Genomic DNA, 12,260 nt, shown 5'->3' on the forward strand with positions numbered 1-12,260 from the left:
AATTTTCTTCAATCTTTCTCTTGAGTGACTGAAAACTATGTTGTTCCTCCTCTTTGTCGTTTTTGCACATATCTGTCGATACAAACTTAAGAGAGAATGCATGAGGTTCGAACGTAAAGGTTTAGGTAAAGGGTATGGTACCAGCTAGATAAACTGGCCATCTAGGACAACAAAGAATGGTGAAATAGGGTAAAAATGTCCTCGATGTCTTCCTAAAACCATTGATGAGAAAATTATATGTCAAGATTAAGTCCAGGTAAAATGATCTAGTATATCCTGTTAGAAAGAATCTCCATGAATAGAAGTCCTCTGGTGGGAGTTCGTAGTGGAAGTACTCTAGCTACCGCCTAGTCTAGCACTAACCATGAAAAGAAAATACGATGTAAAGTCTAGAAGCACATGGGTCTTACTCATCATAGTTTTGTGTCAACAATCCTGAAAACACTAAAAGTCTTTTAATAAGCATAGAAAAAACTAAAAATTGCAAGAAAAAGATAAGAAACAAAGAAATTAAATCAGTATGGATAGACATCTTCTCCCAGACTTAAATCACACTTTCCCCAGTTGATTTATTCAAAAATGCCTCATTTAGAGGATCCATTTGACAGAGTGTGTGATCTGATAAAGATTAATGGGGTTTCAGAGGATAGCTTCAAGTTAAGATGGTTCCCTTTCAACTTGGGAGACAAAGCTCATCAGTGGGAAAAAGAACTTACCTAGGGGATCAATTTAAACTTGAGAGCAGTGTAAACTATCCTTCCTCTCTATGTTCTTCTCCACATCAAGGACAGCCAAGTTGAGGAATCAAATCTCAAGCTTTACCCAACACAACAATGAAAGTTTTGGGGAAACATGGGAAAGATTAAAGAGCTATACAAACCAATGCCCTCATCATGGTTTTTCTGAGACTTCTCTTCTTAGCACTCTATATAGAGGTGCTCTCCCCAAGTTCAGGAATCAGATGGATACAGCATCCAATGGAAACTTCCTTGCAAAGGAGATTAATGCTGCTATGGAACTTGTAAAGAACTTAGCCATGAGTAGTGACACTTATGGGGAAGATTATGACAGAATTTATAGAGGAGAAACCTCTAGTATACAACAAGGGCTGGAAAAGGACTTAAAGGAATTGCAAGTTAAGGTAGCAAAGCTGGCAATGACCACTCAGCAGCCCATAAAATATGTGGGTGAGTTTAATGAGAGGAATTGTTTTGACAATGTCAATGAAGAGGGCCTTACACAAGAGGAGCTACACTAACAAGTTCCAAGGGTACAATAACTTCAACAAAAACCAGAACTTGTCTTATAGAAGCACCAATGTAGCCAATCTCCAAAATCAAGTATACCCTTCTCAACAAGGTCACCAAAGAGCTTTGTACCCAAGAATCAATTCCACGGTTACTTCCAAGGCCAACACACTTTTCAGCACCCAGCAGTTCAAAACCAAGGGCACAACTTCACAAACCAAGTCAGCTTCAAGCAACAAAATCCCCCACCTCCTGGATTTGGTCAACCACAACTTCAACTGAATTCTCCTCAGCAGCAAGGTCATGATCAGTGTTATTCTCCAGCAGATCTTACAAGGACAACAAAAGCTTGATTCAAATTATAATGACGGGCTTTTCCAAGAATGTTCCAGGAATTGTCGGGAATCACCGGGAACATCTGAAAAGCAACGGAAATGGAGGTTCCGTCTCAATGACCAACGGCCGTGGTCAGGAGACGCGCGACCGCGACAAACATAGGCTCGGCCGCGGTCACATTCACGGTGTCGCGGTCGAAGGTGCGTTGGCCGCGGGTCGGTTGGTCGCGACCGCGGCCCATTTTCCTGCAGCCTTCGTCCAGGTTTTTACTAGGCCGAGCAGCTAAAAACCCTTCCTTCTTTTTCGGTTTTTCTATTTTTCTGATTTTTTTTTTGTGTTTTTGTTTTATAAGAGTACCTGAATCTAGAAAGAAAAAGAAAACATAAATTGTAAAAAAGAAAAAGAAAACTAAAAGAAAGAGTACCTAAATGGCTTGCCTCCCATTAAGCGCTTTTGTTTTAAGTCGTTTAGCTCGACTTAGGCATGAAAGATCAGGTTGATTGAAATGGCACTCCACTAGATGTGCCTTTATCATTTCTGGTCGCTGGAGGTTTAACTTCTTCTCCTTGAGGCGCCAGCTTCTTTCCTTTACTCTTCTTCCAGACTTTAACGTTGTTTAAAACTCTTTTTGTGTTCTCGATCAGTTCCTTGATTTGGTCCTCACTAGTCTCTGTTGCATCTGGTGGAATGATGATCTTGATCTTTGCAAAAGCTCTCGGCTTCTCGTTTTCCTTCTCTTGTGGCCGTTTTCCTTTACTTGGAAAATCGTCTAGGACAGTTAGATAAAACTTCATGCGGTCTACGTTGAGGATGACAGCATTCCAGTTTGCATGGTCGATTACTGCTCCTACAGTAGCTAGAAATGGTCTCCCGAATATGAGTGGTCTCTCCTTGTCTTGATCCATTTCCAGAAATTGGAAATCTGCTGGAACAATCTTGTCCCCTACTAGAACTTGCAGATCATGAATCGCCCCTTCAGTATCTATTTGAGAAGAATCTCCAAAGATAACCTTGACTGTCGATGTCCTTAAAGTTTTATGCCCAAATTTTCGGCAAATGTCTTTGACATGATGTTGACATTGGCTTTAGAATCGCATAGACAGTCTGTGAACTTGATTCTTGAAATGAAACATTGGAAAACAAAATGTTTCGGGTCGTCGGTTTTGTAAGCCTTTGAAACAGGGAACGTTGAGGTACCTTGAATGGTGGCAGCTTTGCATTGACATCCTTGTAAAGTGGTACGAAGACTGGGGTTTCTTCATCCTTTCCATCGGTTCTGGCTTCTTCTTCGGGCAGCGTGGTTATAGCATTGCAAAATCTCTTGGGGTTATCTTCAACTCTTCCGGGAAGAGCTCCATTTTGTCTCTTCATATAGTCGGCTGTCTGGGTAACTTGGATGTCTAGGTTTTTGACGTGCGAAGATAAAGCTTCAAACTTCCTGTTCAGGTCATTGTACATGCAGTCAACTTTCACGTTCATGTCTTTAGCTGCTTTCTCGTTTGTCATAACAAATTGTTGGATGGACTGTTCAAGTCTTCCGATTTGCGAAGCTAGCTGGTTCGTTGTGACTCCTTGCTGTTGTACAAATTGATTGTTAAAACCCGTATCTTGATAGTGATATGGCTGTCGCGGCTGATAAGCTCCTGTCCCTCCAAAATTTCCACCTTGGAACTTGTTTTGGTAGGATCTCTGCTGCGGTGGGTAGTGTTGGTCTTGAGGGTTCTCCACATTTGGATTGCGGTAAGAGAGATTGTTGTAGTTTGCATTCCGGAAGTTGTTGTTGAAACCATTGTTGAAGCGATTTGGATATGGCGCTTGTGCTCCTACATAGCTCACTTCTTCTTCTTGAAGGGCTGGATTAATGTGATCGATATCACAAGGTCCTTTGTCTTTTGCGCCATTGTTGGTCTCACAAGCATGGATTGGGCGATTGTTGCTTTTCAAAAGCTGGCTCATCATGTTCTTCAACTCGGTTATCTCCTTGTTGTCTCTTCCGGTTTGCTTTGTCGATCGATTGTATTCCGGACAATCATTGCTATTGGCTTGAACCAAATTTTCAATGAGGGCTCTTCTTTGTGCTATCGTCTTTTGTCCAAAATCTCCATTGCTAGCTGTATCAAGCAAAATTTTGTATTGCAGTTGCAAACCTTTGTAAAATGTGATCAGCAGGCTTGATCCGGGAAATTCATGGTGAGGGCAGTCACGTTCATATTCTTTAAAACACTCCCAGGTTTCATAGAAAGGTTCAGTCGGTCCTTGCTGAAAGCTTCAGATCTTGGTTCTCAGCAAGTTCGACCTTGACTTAGTATAGAAGTGGTTCAGAAAAGCAGTTTTACATTCTTCCCAATTAGTGATCGATCCTGCCGGCAAAGATTTCAACCAACGGTGAGCTTTTTCTGCTAATGAAAAAGGGAACAACTTACACTTTAAATAGTATGCTGGAACTTGGTTTGTCCTCATCATGCTGCAGATTTCTTCAAAGAGCTCGATATGGTCCATTGGATGTTTAGAAGGAACTCCATGGAATTGGTTTTGTTTCACCAAAGAGATGATTTGAGGCTTGACTTAAAACTCATTCCGGTTCGCGAATGGTACTTGAATTGCGGATCAATTCTGAAAATTCTGAGTGGGTGCATCAAAATCAGCTATGCGATGGTTCGTGGCTTGTCTTCGGTGTTGATTTGCTTGCTGAACAGGGCGGTTAATGCGCCCATTCGGCTGCATCTCCAGGTTGTTACCATCGGCTGCATTGATAGGTGCATCAAGTTCTTCGCGTTCTTCTCTCTCTCGGTTTTGAGGATTTCTTGGAGGAATTTCATTCTCTTCTCCATCTTGTCGAGCATGATCTCCTTCTACGGTTTGTGTGCCTGGTATTCTTCTACGGTTTCTAACTTTATGTCTAGACTAAATCGATTTGGGAGTTGGTTGTTTGTCACAGATTGAACTAAAACTAAGAAACCAAATAAATCTATCCTACAAAACAAGTAGAAAATCGAATGAAAGCAAATGAAACAAGCAGAATATAAAACTAAGGCAAATAAAATGCAGATCTAAAAGAGCAAGTAAAAATCGATTGGTTTGTAAACTATGGGTAAAAACGCTGAGCTTTTGGGAACTCTACGGGGATCATAATCGGTTTCAACACAAGGGATTATAGATTGGGATTGATGGATATCAAAATATAGGGTTCTAGAGCTAGAGTACGGCGGTATGACTACATCACTGTCGTGATCATAACCAACTGTTTCTTGCAACCCTGACCAGTAGGTTTCCACTCTGGCCCTGGAAGGGAGAGAACGCAAGAGCTGCACAGGACTCGTCAGTACTCACGATTTCGCTGCAGGTAGGTTTCCACTCCTACGGAAAAATAGACTGTATCATTCTAGGTCGGATACTTAATGAAAACTTCCGCAACACTAACTATCTAGATCAGATACGAGGTGATCAATTAATCATACATGCATTAAGGACGAGAATAAACAAAGAACAATGTTAAAATCCCAGATGTATAAACCTAGATGTCTTAATCGATTATGAGAGCCCCTTTTGGGAACCCTAAGCCCAACTCGGGATCTATTCAGACATGGCTGAGGTCGACATCATCAATGGTTTTAATAAAAGCAATCAAAAACAGTAAAGAAAAGAGATGAAAGAAAGATTCTCTATTGATGAACTTAGAGTTAAACAATCTTCTCTAAAAATCGCATAAAACGGCTGAAGAAAAAGGGTTTTTATAAAAGTATGAAGGTGATGTCTAATAACGACCTAAATGACAAGTATTTATAGTCTTCAATACTCCATGGTCTCTAGGGTTTCAGAATTGAGACAGAGAAATGACTTTGGGCTTCAGAAATATAGGCTTTTAATCGATGATGGTCGGCCGCAATCGGGAGTAACGTGGCCGCGGAAAATAGAGGCTTGGCCGCGGTCGTGTAGCTCGTGACCGCGGTGGATGGGTTAGTGGCCGCGGTCGCGTGACTTGTTGGCCGTCTTCGAGTGTCTCCGGGGCAAATGGAATACCTTGAGATCCAACCGTTAGAATGTCTCCAAACCAAGTGCATTTGAAAGCTGGTTGATTCTTCAATAAGTTGTCCAATTTTTAGGGTGATCAGACGTTGAGAACATCTTCGCCTCTCCATGAGAGTTCTGACGGTCTGCATTTATCCAAAAGAGTCATTTTGTTTCAATTTGTGCCTCTTTATCCCAAATTACCTGAAAAGTCTTTTAAAATCCGAAAACATAGAAATCCTTTGAAAATGGAGTAAAAACACCTGTAGAAGATATTAAACCCAGAGACCTCAGCGAACTCCTTGAAAACCTCCAGAATTCCTTCTATAGATCGTTTCTTACCATCCGAGAAAACCATAATATTGTCCGTGAAACAGAGATGCGTAAGTTTGGAGTTCTGACAACTCGGGTGATAACCTAGCTTCTGTTCTCGGGCAGCTTTGTCAAGCATCTTCGAGAGAACGTTCATACAAGTTACAAACAGGTAAGGAGATAATGCGCAGCCTTGCCGTAACCCTCGCGCGCTTCTAAAAAACCTGCAAGTTCTCCATTTACTTGTACAGAAAATGATGCCGTTGTAACACAGAGATGAATCCAGTGTATGAACTTTTCCGGGAAGTTCAAAGCTTGAAGTGTAGCCATAAGAAACGGCCATTGGACAGAATCGAAAGGTTTCGCAATATCGATTTTGATGGCACATCTCGATGACATTGTGTCTTTATGGTAGTTTTTGACTAGTTCTGATGCAAGCAATACATTCTCCATCAACAGACGCCCTTTAACAAAAGCTGATTGGTTTGGTGCGATGAATTCTGGAAGAACCCTCTTCAACCTGTTAGCTATCAATTTAGATATCACCTTGTATATCACATTGCAGCAAGAGATTGGCCTGTAATCTTTCATCGTAGTTGAATCCTCCTTTTTTGGGATAAGCGCAAGAATCGTCGAATTAAAACCATTAGGCAGAAAACCTTTGTCAAAAAAGGATCATATAGCCACCACAAAATCTTCTCCCACGACAGACCAAGTGGAATTGAAGAATTCCCAGGTGTACCCATCCGAACTGGGCGACTTGTTGCTTGCCATAGAGAACAGAACACATCTCACTTCCTCTTCGGTGACCTCTTTACTCAGCATGGTGCGATGTGTCTCATTACACTGCCACCCCAACAAATCCTGAAGATCTCTCAAGTTGACATCAACAATATTATCCGGCTTAAAAGAGAGAAAAGTTCTGAAGAAATCCTCTGCCTCCACTTTAATATCCTCTTGCGTGTTCGCTATTGATCCATTGGCCCGCTTGATTTCGCGAATCGAATTAATCACTTCGGGAACCTTTGCAGCTTGATGAAAATAACGATTATTTTTGTCACCAACTTCCACCCAATGAATTTTTGATTTTTGTTTGAGAAATCGCTCTTCTAAATCAGCTAGAAGATTCCACCTTTGAAAAGCTTCTGATTCTTTACCCACATTTTCCTGTGTCGGATTTGACAAAGTTTCCTCTTGACACTTGCAGAGCTCATCATATGCCAAAGCTGTTCGTTTTGCTAGATCACCCAGATGCTCCTTACTAAATTGCTGAATATCTCGCTTCAGACCCTTCAATTTCTTAGCAAGGCGATAAAGAGCAGAGGTGGAGTTAAATAGAGGCTCTGTTTTGCTCCATACGGCTTCTATGAGAGGAAGAAAGCCCGGTGAGCTGGTGAGGGCATTTCTGAATTCAAAAGGCCTACGACATTTAGGTGCAGGAGGCTAAAAATGTATACGACCGCGCAAATGATCTGAGCACCCCCTGGTTCGAACACGCAATAAGCCTGAGGATATAAAGTGTGCCAAGCAGTTGACACCAAAGCTCGATCCAATTTCTTGTAGATTAATCCTTCCTCACGTTTGTTACACCAAGTATGAAGTGGACCATGAAAAGTCATATCCATAAGGGAGCAGTCGCGCACCAAATCTTGAAAATCTCGCATTCCAGTGGGAATTTGCGAAGAAGTTTCAAAACCTGAATGCTCACTGCCATCAAGAATTTCCTTGTAATCACCAACAAGTAACCAAGGTTTGTTTCTGAGCATCGGCGAGTGTTGATGAATGACACGTAAAACTCCACATTTGTGCCATTCAACAGAACAGAGCAAGTAACCATTTGTCCACTTGTGAAGCAGGGAGTTACTCGCACTTGAGAATTCCAAACTATCCAAATCCTCCCCAGCCTGTGAGAACTATAGTTTGAAATAAAAGACCAATCTTTAAAAACAGAATAAACAATTTGATCTGCCTTCCTCTCCTTCACTCTTGTTTCCAACAAACACCCAAATTGAAAAGAATGCTTCTTAACCCACTTTTGGACTACGGTATGCTTAGAATTTTTGTTGAAACTCGTATATTCCAAAAGAAACCCGACATTAAGCGTTTTTCCGAGAAGACCGTCTTGTCGAATCACTAGGAGGAATAAAATTTGGGTCTATCGGAGGCTTCCGACTTTCTTTCCCCACTTTACTTGTCTGTCGCAATGACATTTCAGACTCATGTTATTTACCCTGACTCTCCTGAAGCTGATCAATCAAGTGACTCATGTTCGAACTATCATGCTTTGCTACTTCCCCTTCATTCTCTGTTCCTCTGTTTCCAGTGTTTCCGATATCCAAAGTTGATGTATCAGTTTTCGCGACTCCCTCCAAAACTGAAGTTTCTGCCAACACAGTCCTCTCTATACCTTCAGAAATTGCCCCATCCTCTTCACCTCCTTCAATATTGAGAAGTCCATACCGCGAAGGCATTACTGAAACTTCCCCATATTTTAGAGCTGAATCTTTTATGTTTGGACTTCTGCCCGCTTTTGCCGGCGAGACTGTGTGCCATTCCCCTTCCTCTTTGTCACTATTTGTGCTTGCACTTGCACCCTTATCAGCATTTTGATTTTCGATCACTTGCTGAACCACTTCTTCAGATTTTTTGAAAGCTTGCTGAACCTGTTCTCGCTCCACCATGGTCTCTAACACTGGCTTTGCAAGGTTTACCTTTGAAGGTGAACTTGCTTTCTCTGTTGATGCCTTTCCTTTTGCGAGACAAACCGTTTGCAGATGTCCCCACTTGTCACATATGGAGCAACGAGGAGGTAACAATGGGTAGTTAAACTCCACCAGATTATCCTCTCCATTCAACTCAAAATTCAACTCTTTTGGCAATTCCTTTGTAAGGTCTGCTTTAACGAAGCCTTTGCAACTTTGAAATCAACACATTGAGCAGTTTCAGGGTGAAGATGATTCGGCTACCCTACTGCACTAGTTATGAAACTTAAACCCTTCCATGAGAACAAGTCCATCGGAACATGGCGCAGATGAACCCACAGTGGTACTGATTTAATCTTTGGTGCCTTGTCTTCTGTGAAATGATTTCACTTCGACATGACCACAGGGATCTCCGCTAAATTCCACATCCCCGTCTCAAGATTCGATTACGAGTTTCCGGGTTTGATATCTTGAACTTCATCGTCGTTGAGTTAATGACTTGAATATCCACCATCTGAGATTTGTCACCATTCGCCCAAATTTTGTTAACAATAGTATGAATTTAGCTACATGAGGAGCAGTAGCCAGAAATCTTCCAATCAAAAAATCCTCCCATAAAGGCGAAGAATCCTTGATAACCTCTTCAGGAACCATCGCTGATCCCACACCATCTTTGATCGAAATCTCTACATCGTACTTCTTAAGAGATCTTCTATGTCGAATCTTGTTTGCCCATGTTTCAACCTGAATCGACTCAACAGAACTAATTTCCTGATTCCATGGTGCCGCCGGCGAAGCCATCTCCTCCATCAGGAAAAGAGAGAGGCGGCGGAGCGCTGCCTTGCAAGCTACGAAACCTAAACCCTAGTCGTCTTCTCAATCGCCCAAATCGCCTCCACGTCAGCCCTAACCGAATGTTTTAACTACAAGTTTTACCCTAAACAAAGCTGCAAGTGCACACCAAACGCAGTAGTACTTAGGGATCAATCCACAGGGATTTGTGTATTGAGAACTCCTAACTGATGCCAAAAACAATAGTAGACATAATTAGATTAAAAAGAGGTTTTGGTTGTCATTGAATCTAAATAACTAAGCAGGAAATTAAAAAGCTTGAAAAATCGATTGAAAACTATATGAAAAACGGCGCTGGCTTTTAGGGTTCATCTCTAGGATTCATGATCTATGACATAGGCAATCTAGGTAAGGATTTTATATGATTCTGAAACTAGGATAGACATTTAAAAGATTAACCAACTCTCGTCACCCTAATCATCTAATCACTTAATCTCGGCAATTAACTCTCCCCCTCATGCCAGAATAAGATCATGCATTTCAGATCAGAATAACTATCGGCTTACGTAACCTCAGTAGGTAGCTTTTTTCTCCTATGACGGGGACGTCCATAAAATCCAGTTCAGGTAATCCAGATACAACTCTCTCGTGGCTCAGATTCAACCTTGGATCGGCCTCTAGGTGATCAATCCAAAGAACCGCCGCTTTGAGATTGGGATGAATGGGAGAAACATTTAAAATCATTTAAAAACTTGAAATCCTTAAACATAAAAACCTAGATGTCATCGAACATGGGATCCCTTTTGATGGTCCCTTCACCCAACAAGGTGACTACTCAGACATGGCTAAGCTTGACATCATCATTGGTTTAAGAATGAAAAAGCAATAAAGTAAAGAAGCAAAAGCTGCAGAAAAACTTCTCTTATTGAAAACAGTGTTTAGCGTGAAAAGCTTCTACAAATGCATAAAAGTAAAACCTAAAAACTAAGATGAAGTTCTGATGTAAGAACCAGGGGGATCTCACGGGTAACAAGGTGGTGGAGAGGCAAAGCAGGCGGTCGCCCTCTCTTTGGCTCGGTATATGATCGATAGATGGGGATCTGACACGCAGGCGGTCGCCCTCTCGTGTGGGATCTAGAGATGGTATGTTGGTGGACTGAATACACGACACAGAGGGATGGTGACTCTCTGATACGGTGTAGGAGCCCACGCTTGCTTGAATCTCACAAGAAAGCAATGAACAAGATGAGAAGACGCTTCTCAATAAACTTAGAAGAAAGTTCGTTCTTTTATTGATAATGGGAAAAAGGTTGGTGACGACAAAGCTGCGTGTGGGACTTTATAAATAGTCCGTCAGCTTGAACATTCTAGGGTTCGACTCAAAGAAAAGAAAAAGACTCAAAACAACAGGACTTTTAAAGGAAATAACAAGAAACAAACCTAGTCTACGAAAACATAAACTCATCGTTTCATTTAATACAAAAATGGAAAGTTTGCTTAAGACTCTTTAAACTAAACTACTGACGCGTTTTGATGTTGTACTTAGCCGTTGTGGGCGCTGAGATCACCTGCAAGAACAATATAATAATTGAAAAGCTTACCTTGGTGTGAAGGGTTCCGGTTGGCCGCTTGTGCGGTTGTGGTGGCCGAGCTTGAGGATGTGGCGTCTCTGGCTTGGAACCTTCTTGTAAAGTCTTCTAAGTGCTCCTCTAATATGTCTAAGTCCTTGTCTTCCAGTTGATATGTTCATAATTTGCATCATTTAGGTTGCATAATTCATTCTAAATCATGTTTTATTCCATGCATTTTAGGTCCTTAGGGTTTGTTTTAGAACTTAGGAGATGCATTAGGTCCCAATGAGTCTTTGCATGTTTTGAGTGTTTATCAGGTGTATTTGGAGCTGAAAAGATAAATCCAGGAGGTGGAATGATGATCAAAGCTTGAAAAGTGGTAAAATTGGGTTTAAGGTTTTCTCGGCCATTCTCACGTACCAGGAAGGATTTTATCGGCCATTTTCACGTACCGCGGGTAGACTTTATCGGCCAAAACGCGTACCGGATATTGAATCTCTCGGCCAAAATCTCCGGGTGCAGACACGTTTCCGAATTTGCCTGTCCGGGGAACCTTCCGATCCGATTCAGATGTCAGGTGCTTCATAGAAGTTGGAGAGGATTGGATCACGGGTTCATAGCAAGTAGAATCATGGAATTCGGACGCGTGATCAGAGAGTTAAGCTCGTCGGAAGAAATCCCTGTCTCGCTGCTGTTTTGGACCAAGCCGATGAGCTCTGACGAATGCGAAGGACGGTGTACTTCCAGGCCGATTCAGTTTCCGGGACCTTCATGAGAATCAGAGACATTTGAGTCGTCTTTCCAAAACATCCGAGATCATTCAATTCGAAGTTATGGGCAGGAAGATACGGTCTCCGGAATGGATACATGTATAGACGGCTCTCTCTGATCGTGTAAATGCATTGCAAAGATGAACCCTCCAGGAAGCCTTCCACTTCCCAAGCATCGAAGCTTCCTTCACCAAAGTTGGAGATAAATGAGTCCTCTGTCGTCTTCAACCGGAATCACTCAATTCGGACAAGTTTCATGGAAGTTACACTCTCCGGAATGCGAAGTGGTCGAGACAGCCCTGAATGACTAAGTTAAACATGCCGCGATGGAATGCCATGGTCCACACTTGGCCGTGGCAACGTTTGCACACCCTCGACGAATGACACGATCCTCATGCCATGGTTTACACTTGACCGTGGCAAACAAACACTTGGCTGGAAGGAACTTTGCAAGCTTTCGGCGATTGACACGGCCTGAATGTCACGGTCTAGGACTTGACCGTGGCAACTTCTGCAAACTTT

The 12,260-nt window shown here is 42.1% G+C and overlaps 2 non-coding genes across 2 annotated transcripts; one reads left to right on the forward strand and one right to left on the reverse strand.

Annotated features, from left to right (window-relative positions):
- Positions 1 to 793: 793 nt before the first annotated feature.
- LOC112082452 lies at positions 794 to 900 on the reverse strand. Its single transcript, XR_002897126.1, has one exon. It is a non-coding gene; the product is annotated as a small nucleolar RNA R71 (small nucleolar RNA).
- A 2,865-nt stretch (positions 901 to 3,765) lies between these two features.
- On the forward strand, positions 3,766 to 3,874 carry LOC112082550. The gene has a single exon (XR_002897218.1). It is a non-coding gene; the product is annotated as a small nucleolar RNA R71 (small nucleolar RNA).
- The last annotated feature ends 8,386 nt before the right edge of the window (positions 3,875 to 12,260 follow it).

Source organism: Eutrema salsugineum, unplaced genomic scaffold, assembly GCF_000478725.1.
Source record: "Eutrema salsugineum unplaced genomic scaffold, Eutsalg1_0 scaffold_1, whole genome shotgun sequence".
Taxonomy (NCBI): Eukaryota; Viridiplantae; Streptophyta; class Magnoliopsida; order Brassicales; family Brassicaceae; genus Eutrema; species Eutrema salsugineum.